Here is a 10,428-nt window from a genome sequence, read left to right as displayed (position 1 = left end):
GTGGAAGAGTTGCGTGTGGTTAGAGGATTGCCATAACAATTCTATTGAAGAGTAGAGATATAACACCCCTAATCCGTACCTGTCGCCAGAATAGGGTTTCAGAGCATTACCAGAACATTCAAAACATTTTTCCATTTAACTTCAAAAATTTCTATTCATTTACCGAGATCATCCATAATGTCCTTTGATCAAGCCCTTGAGGCCCAATACAAGCGTTAGAATCGAATTTGGACTAAATCGAGACCTTTAAGAAATTTTCGCACAATTTTAAAAATTTTCCAAGGTGCAGGGCTCACTCACCGTATGGTTTAAGGGACACGCCCGTGTGACCCTAGGACACACCCGTGCTAGAGGGTATGTTTGACCCTGTGTAACTCTCTGACTTGCACACACGGCCATGCCACACTCCCGTGTTCTAGGCCGTGTGGTTAATTAATTCAATTCGAACACGGCCAGACATATGCCTGTGTTCCAAGCTGTGCGGTACACACGGCTGAGACACACACCCGTGTCTCTACTCGTGTGCCCAATTCTGAACATTCTGTTTCTCAAAATTTAGGAGCAGGGGACACACAGCCTAACCACATGCTTGTGTTACCAGGTCGTGTGTCACACACGTTCTAGACACATGCCCGTGTGTCTGCCCATGTAGACAAAATGAAACCATCCCTAGCTCCATTTTCACCCAAGTTTTCACCCAATATCTGCACTTGAGATACACAACCAATACCAACCAATTGAAGTATTAAAAGTAGGCAATTTCGTCATTTAACAATGCATACCACTACATGCATAAATGATTATAAATTCACCTCGGATTAACTTAGGCAATAGCAACCTTTGATAACATATTCATAACATATCACATATGAATATAACATCATAATTTACTTAATCATACCAAATTAAGCCATTACTAGCCATCCCAATGGCTAGGTTACAAAATAACATTTTCAAGCCATTATTGGCCAAGTTTCCCTATACATGTCAATATACCAAAATGATTTCACTAAATGTACCCAAAATGCTAGACAATAGTGTGACGATGCTCCAATGATCTTCCAACCTTCACGAGCTTCGGAGCACTATAAAACAGGGGAAAAATAAAAGGAGTAAGCATTATATGCTTAGTAAGTTCGTATAATAGAAACTAAACTTACCAATCTTATTTATTAAAATCTAGGCATACAAGGTTATGTTTCCATCCATTTGGATAAATGGCCTAGTCATATACATTCCATAAAACTATTCGCATAAATCAAGTAACATAGATGAGCTCATCAAGCAATAATCTTTCAAGTCATTATCAATTCACCTCAAAGTTCACGAGCCATGTCAACAGTTATATGTCTATTGAATCGTTGAAATTTCGATGAAGGCTCAAACAGTACACTCAAGGTGTACTAGTCATTTCGTCAATTCTTATCAAGGTTACCCTTTAGAGTACTTAACCAAGGAACACACTCACGAGCCACATGTCGTATAATAGAATTATCAATCCAAGCTAAATCCTTTATATAGCGTATGCTTACAAGAGCTCAATTGGGGTTACTAGTCCAGGCTAAACCCTAATCATAACGTATGCTCGGGAGGTATTATATCGGGGTTACCCATCCAAACTAAATCCTTTTTATAACAAGGTCATTGGGTTTACTCATCCGAGCTAAATCCCGTCTGCAACAAATGTAGGACCCTACTCGTTTCAGGAAAGTGCATATCATCATCGGAATTTAACATCCAATTGCGACTAACCCTTTATCACCATTTCAAGCTTATTTTCATTTTTCATCATAGCATACAAGTGAAGCACATCAACATAAATCACATTACATACAACACAACAATTAATTAACATAATTACATGTCCAATTAAGTTACGCAAACTTACATTGACACTTGTTTGCGTAAAAGTCTACTAATCTGAAATATTTTCTTTTCCTCGATCTAACCTCGAATTAGTGTTTTTTGGATCTATATAAATGAATCTAATCATTAATTTCATAAATTTCATGCTTAGACAAACTTAATTTACGTCCTAGGTAAAATTACCATTTTGCCTCTAACTTTTCCAAAAATTCTGATTTTGTCTCTAAGCCCGGAAAATGAAACTTGTACAAGTTACTCCCTATTCCAAGCCTAACCAAAGCCCCATTACAAATTTTCCAGCACATGTATTCATAAAATTTTAAAATTTTTCATCAAATTTTACAACTTTTCATTTTAGTCCCTAAATCATGTTTTCATCAAAAATTACTTTACAAAAGTTGCTTATCTATCAATAATCTTTCATTTTCTATCATAAATTTCTAATTTCCAGCATAATACATCCATGACCCATTTTCATACCTTGAAAACTTTATCAAAATACCAAAATTACTAAAAACGAGACAAGGAAACTTACCCAATTAGGCCTTGAAAACTTCTTTTCTCTCTCTTAAGGTTTCCATGTTTTTTTAAGGTTGAAGATGACAACATAAGATGATATAATTCTTTTCATCTTTTAATTAATTAATATTTTGCTATTTCAAATTTTGTCCTTGCCCTTTTTCTATAATTCCATGGGTGAGTCACCATAAATGTAATACCCCAAACCTGGCCTAGACGTTATGGCCGAATCTGTACTATCACATTAGAGTGTGTTTTGAAAGCATAGTTTCATTGGAAAAAGTCTTTTTTGTAATCAACCCCATTGTGGTCTTTGCGAAAAACTATCTTATCTTGTTCCTTGTTAATTTACAGGTTTGTTTAGCAAAACAAGTGTCATACTAAGTTGTTATTACATTTTAAAAACATTGTTCATTGCAAAAGCTTTTAAAATAAGTTACGGAACGTGGTAGTTGAAAATCATTTTCTTTTGAAAATTGAGTCCTACTTCTAACAGATATAAACCAATTTAAATAAAACCCCAAATAAATATAATAACTTAAAGCAGCCTTATTACATAAATTTACCCAAATAAAACTACTTTTACTATAAAGTCAAATATGAAACCATAAATAGTGGTGTGCCCATCTCCAAGTCTCTCGCAGCATCGAGCCGCCTAAGGATTACCTGCACAGATAAGCAGAAGAGTGAGTTTATGAAAACTCAGTGTGTAATCCCTGTTTAACAACAGTAATTCATGCAGTGCAAAATAGTCTAGGCCTCAACCCTTTTTGGTGGCAATATCAATGTGGGCTTTAGCCCATTATAATAATAGTATCAGTGTGGGCCTTACCCCATTTCAGTATAGTATCAGAGATGCATATAGAGATCCTACCTATCCATCCTCTACACTCTACTCCGTCCAGCCCTACACTCCATGTGGGGATAAAATCGACCCACCCATCGATACACTCCAGAATATAGCATCGGTTCTGGCACTAACATTATTTGTAGCAGAGCTGCCAGTAATAGGCTTATAGCCTTTCAGTACACTTCCTCTAATATCATATATCCCACCCCATGCTATGCAACATAATATAAATGTACAAACAATAAAAATGGCATGCTCAAACAGTCATACATCACATAGGGGTATATCCGTCATTTACCTCATAGGGGCATAATAGTCATATCATAGATTAGGGTCTAGGTATACTTACCAACCCAACAGTAGATCCATAGTTATCTCGAACGACCCGTGCAACTTTAACAGTTAAACAGCAAAAATAGGCCCAAGCCCATAATACGGCCCATGTGGGCCCATACGCTCGTGTGGCCCAAGAAGCTGAAATATTGGCCTTGGATGTGCAACTACACAGTCGGCCTAATAATCTCCACACATTCGTGCAGTTTTCACGTACAGGGCCTACGAGTCTGTGGGGCCCACACGACCCATTTTGGCCCATCGTGGCCCAAAATTGGCCTAAGCCCATGAAATCGTTCACGGTGGCCTCTTCGATCGTATGCCTACGTTTTGTGCATTCAGCTCACAACAAGAGCGAGGGTACACTTATGTAGCGTCTACAGTCGTACATTTCTAGCTTTGCCGATCTATGCTAATAGCAGTGTGATTACACACCTGTTATGGATTTGTAGTTGAAATGCTTCCGAGATAAAACACCTTCCTGTTCATTAGTCTCAAACCCTCATTAATCCATCACCATAATATTGAAAATGCTTTAATAAAATCAACGCTATTTACCAATCAACAATCGCAACCTCTTCTAGCCTCAAAACCACGTATTCTTTCCAAAGCTATTACCTTCACAAGAACCGTTAACCGATTCATAAGAATCTATAGTCCCACATGAATATATATATACTATGTTTGAAGCACTTATTGTAACACCCCTATCCCGTATCCGTCGCCGGAATAGGAAAAGGGGCATTACCGGACTTGAAACTCATATCAGAACAGTAAAAATCTTGAAATTTTTTTTTGAAGTAAAGAACATTCCTTTAGATCAATACTAAAGATAGCCAGGGATACAAATTTAAACTTCTATAAGTACACATTCAAAAGATGCCATTTTCGCATGGCTTATATACATTAACCAAAATATTCTTCGGCCACTGGTCTATTCTATACATTCCATAAAATAATTCAAAACATAACAGTAATAAGCAGTGGATAGTGATAGTGTGACTAGTTGCTGACGATCCCCGAGCCTGTAGCTTCCAAATGAGATCTATAAAACAGAGGAAACAAAGTAAACGGGGTAAGCATTACAATGCTTAGTAAGTTTTAAGCAGTATCAACAGATAACAATCAAATTATAACATAGTTGTTCGTATTTTTATTTCACTCTTCCTTCGGGCATACCATCCCTTTACCGAATATGCACATCCCATCATATATAATAGGCAGATAAACTTTCACATAAAAGTGAGCTCATGTGACATAGATATATTGTATAATTTCACATAACCCTTCACACTGATCCGATGTCACATAATCATAGGAATAGTCTCATTGATTGCTCACGTATGCATCACATAACTACCCTATGATTTAGTTCAAATCAAGCTCACATATAAACTTGGAGTACATACCTGCTTAACCTTTCGAATTGAATATATTTATAAGCAATTCTTATTGCGAAGTCTTATAGCTTTAAACTCTACTCGGATTATCAGCGAGACCTTTAGCTCAGATGAAATCTCCACACGAAGTCAGCGGATCTTAACCCAGACATAGTCACCACATATGGTCATCTGGTCTTTAATCCCAGGTTTACATCATAGAGTTTCATGCATATTTATTCACATGTTACAACATTCACATCGACTATCATATTTGTAATTCATTTACCTTATCAAATATCTAATAAAACACACCTTCCGCCGTTTGTCATTTGGCCACAATATATATATATACACATCTCATACATATCTCACATTAGCGATTTGGCTTTACCACATATCCATCTCATACACGTTTCGCATTAGCCATTCGGCTTTACCTCATATCTATCTCATACACATTTCTCATTAGCCATTCGGCCTTACCACATATATACATGTTCACATTCCTCACATTGGCCATTCGGCCTTATCTCATATATGCATGTTCACATTCATCACATTGGCCATTCGGCCTTATCACACATACGCATGTTCACATTCATCACATTGGCCATTTGGCCTTATCACACATACGCATGTTCACATTCATCACATTGGCCATTCGGCCTTATCGCACATATATATACAGGTTCACATTCATCACATTTGCCATTCGGCCTGATCTCATATATACACATTCACATTCATCACATAAAATCCTAAATCAAAATATAAATTTTCATATATTCACATCACAATTATCCAATTATACTTCACATACCACATATACTTTCATGTATACACTTTGTCTTGGCTGAATCTACATCTATCATTTTCCGATGAATAATTCAATTTCAAGCCATACTATCATTTCATATTCGAATACTTATAAACATACAATTTCACAAATTTTAATATCAAAGATCCATCTAACACTCATATATCATTTTATAATATCACAATTTAGAATTCACGTATGGGTTTAATCAATAGCTTATGAGCAACTAAAACAAGTTTTGTAACACCCCGAACCCGAAACCGACACCGGAGTCGAACACGAGGTGTTAACTGACTTTAACCCCTTATAAAATTTATTTCCCAGACACTGCCCAATCTGTGTACTAGTCGTTTTAAAAATCATATCTTGAGTTTCATAACTCGAAAATCAGTTTCGTAATTTTTCCCAGAAACTAGACTCATGTGCCCATCTATGTATTTTTTTCTAGAATTTTTGGTCAGGCCAATTAGTACATTTTATTAGTCAAAATCTCCCATGTTGCAGGGGTCGACTACACTGACCTTTGCCCATTACGACTTGGATATCTCCCTGCACGGGGCTTCAATACTGATGCCGTTTGTTTCTATGAAAACTAGACTCAGAGAGGAATCTATACATATATCGTACGACCCCTAATTATCTCTGGTTAATTTATAATGAATTTCCAAATTCGGAGCAGGAAATCCAGAAACCGTTCTGGCCCTGTCCCACAAAAATCTGATTATCTCTTAATATACTGCCCATATGATCTTTTCGTTACTTTCTCATGAAAACAGACTCATCGAGATTCGATTACATAATTTATTCATCAATTAATTCCACTCCTACTATTTTTAGTGATTTTTCAATCTCATGACACTGCTGCTGCCAGCATCTGTTACGAAAGTAACTAGGTCCATTTCATGCCTACCCTTGATCCAACTCAATCGAACATTCGTGCCATTTTCGCATGGCTTAAAGTTTACATGCCAAAGTTCAAACACAACGTAATAGCTTATACATGCCAAAATGTTCTTCTAAGCCAACTAAGAAGAAAGTACCAAAACTTGCTATCCGGTGTGATGACTTCGATGACGGCCCGATCACGCAAAAAGAGATGTGTCCAAGAAACCTAGAATAGGTGACAAGGAAACACCGAGTGAGTTTATAACTCAGTAAGTCATAAGCTATGCACTACCATCCATCAATAACATTATCACAAGAGAAAACAAAATGGAACGAGGCTAATTACTCCATCCATTCCGAACCATACCATAGTTCCTCCAACCTATCGATTCAATTTCATATCAATTCATGCATTCACATTCCATATACTCATCAATAGGACATTGAAGCATTTTCATAAATCAATTTATTTTCGTTACAATCAAACGACTAAACGGCCTTTCACCCATCCTATGATAAATTTTATGTACGTGACTTCAAGTATAGTTGTCACATAGGTTCAAACTTACCGAGCTCAACACCAAGTATAAGCATAGCACCTATTAGCCATGTACTCAAGACACTTACCCGATCCGCTGTCCGCGATCGACTCAATAGTGTCGCACACATAGTGTCCATAATGATTCACGAATGTATATTGAGTCCGCACACTCAGTGCTATATAATCAACTCGCACACTTAGTGCTACGTAATCAAATCGCACACTTAGTGCTACATAGTCAAACTCGCACACTTAGTGCCGCATGGTCAATTCGCACACTTAGTGCATCATATTCATTTCGCACACTTAGTGCAACATAGTCAAATCGCACACTTAGTGCTGTACAATTTAATCCCGCGCACTTAGCGCCAATCTCATGGTCATAAATGGTTATACCCGCACGTTTAGTGCCGAGATCAACAACTCAGTACATCTTACCTCTTTTCTTTTCATTCAACAATTTCATCATCACATACGTACATGCATATATATATATATGTATATTTATTCATTCCATTCAGCATCAATACATAAACATTATGACCATTTGAAATAATACCAACTACATGCTTAATGACTCACCTTGTGTTGGGTAAGACGGTTCCAACTCGACTACTCAGTGATCTTTTCTTTGCCTTTATCGGATCTAGTTCCCTTTTGCTCTTGAGCTTAAGTTCAACAAAATTTAAAATAGTCATTAATCGACTATTCAAGTATTACTTTCAGAATAATATATATATTGATTTGACCTTCACACACATAGATTATAGTAAGCTTTATAATAGTCAATAAATAACTCATTGGCAAATTTTCATTAATGTTTACAACAAAATCACATATTCACTACGAGCTGTTTTCCTGAGCAGTAGTCGCTAAATTGTTTATAACTGGAGCTACAAAACTCCAAATCACTAGCCGTTAATTTTCCCTGAATATAGACTCGTATATATTCCATCCATAAAATTTTCAGAATTTTTGGCTTGGCCAATCAATACCATATTTTTCTTAAAGTTTCCCCTGTTTCACTGTTTGACTATTCTGACCACTCTTCACTACGAATCAAATTTCTCATTTTACAGAATTCAAAATGTGTTGTATTTGATCTCATTTGAAACTAGACTCATTAAGGAGTCTAAGCATATAAATATTTTCTTATAATCATTTTTGTACAATTTATAATGATTTCCTAAAAACAGAACAGGGAATCTAGTAGTCATTTTGACTCAGCCCCACAATACTTCAAATATCTCAAGATCGGTAACTCTTTTGTTTTTATAGTTTCTTTTGTAAGAAAATAGACTCTTCAAGCTTTAATGGCATAATTCACTCAGCTTCTAATTCAACTCCTACAAATTATGGCGATTTTCCAAAATCACCTTACTGCTGCTGTCCCCAAACAGATTATTACCAAATCAAATACTAACATTAGCATTTCACCTTAATAGCTAGCTTACTAAGCCTTAATTTAACATATTAATCTTTAACATATCTTTCACTTTTCATCAACAACTATCAAAAAGCTCAAGCACTCATCAATGGCAAAACACAAAATCATCATCAATCCACAAAATTGAACCATGGGTTTTTAGAACTCAAGTCAACTACTAAAACATGCATGCATCTCAAGAACAACATCAAACATACCTTAGTCTAGCAAACCACCATAGCCGATTTTCTCAAGCTCTTCCCCTTCCTTTCTTTCCTCTATTCGGCCAAAGGTGTTCAAGAATGAACACATTTTTTTTTGTTTTCTTTCCTCAACTCACGGCAACAAGGGGGGGTATGGATGAGACCATTTTTTTTCATCACCCTTCCTTTTCATTGTTTAATTACCATGCTCTTTATTTTATTTTTCTTAGCATACATCACTAGCATAACATGTTGGTGACATGTTTCCACCCATAGCATGGCCAGCCACTATGCTTTAATTTGGCTAATTTGACATGCAAGGACAAACACTTTCCCACATATATTAATGGGCCACTTGAACACTTGCCTAGCATATTTCTAAATTGTCTCACATAAGTCCCTACTAATAAATTCCACATACACTGACCAAATTAAAGTATGGAACTATCACACAAGCATTTACGCACATCATAAACACAGAATATAATCTTTAATTATTTATAAGACTCGGTTTTGTGGTCCCGAAACCACTTCCCGACTAGGGTCAATTTTGGGCTGTCACAACTCTCCCCCACTTAAGAAATTTTCGTCCCCGAAAATCTTACCGGTAAATAGGTTTGGATATCGTTCTTTCATCGAGCTCTCGGTTTCCCAAGTAGCTTCCTCGATCCCGTGTTTGAGCCATAACACCTTTACTAGCGGAACTCTTTTGTTTCGTAACTCCTTCACTTCACGAGCTAGGATACGCATCGGTTCTTCTTCATAACTCATATCGGCTTGAATTTCAACCTCTGATGGGCTAATTATGTGCGATGGATCAGATCTATAGCGTCGAAGCATCGAAACATGAAAGACGTCATGGATCTTTTCAAGCTCAGGGGGCAAAATCAATCTATACGCAACTGGCCCCACTCGTTCGGAGATTTCGTACGGCCCAATGAATCTCAGGCTCAACTTGCCCTTATGGCCAAACCTAAGTACCTTTTTCCAAGGCGAAACTTTAAGAAACACTTTATCTCCCACCTGATATTCAATGTCTTTTCGTTTCAAATCCGCATACGATTTCTGACGATCTGTGGCTGCTTTCAGACTTTCACGGATTACCTTTACTTTCTGTTCGGCATCTTTAATCAAATCAACTCCGAAAATTTTACTTTCACCGAGCTCGGTCCAAAACAATGGTGTACGGCATTTACGACCGTACAAAGCCTCGTAAGGTGCCATCTTAATACTTGATTGAAAACTATTGTTGTAAGCGAATTCAATCAAAGGTACATACCGTTCCCATGAACCACTAAACTCAAGGATGCAGCATCTCAGCATATCCTCGAGTATCTGAATTATCCGCTCGGATTGACCATCGGTTTGGGGATGAAAAGCGGTGCTAAAATGCAGCTTGGTACCCAAAGCTTCTTGCAATTTCTTCCAAAATCGCGAGGTGAATCTCGGATCTCTATCCGACACGATAGAAATAGGTACTCCATGTAATCTCACAATCTGAGAAACATACAATTCGGCTAGTTTATCCAATGAAAAATCCATACGCACGGGGATAAAGTGAGCCGACTTAGTCAGCCTATCAACAACAACCCAAATCGCATCCTTC

Source organism: Gossypium hirsutum, chromosome A01, assembly GCF_007990345.1.
Source record: "Gossypium hirsutum isolate 1008001.06 chromosome A01, Gossypium_hirsutum_v2.1, whole genome shotgun sequence".
NCBI lineage: Eukaryota > Viridiplantae > Streptophyta > Magnoliopsida > Malvales > Malvaceae > Gossypium > Gossypium hirsutum.
Note: the sequence above shows the minus strand (reverse complement) of the source record.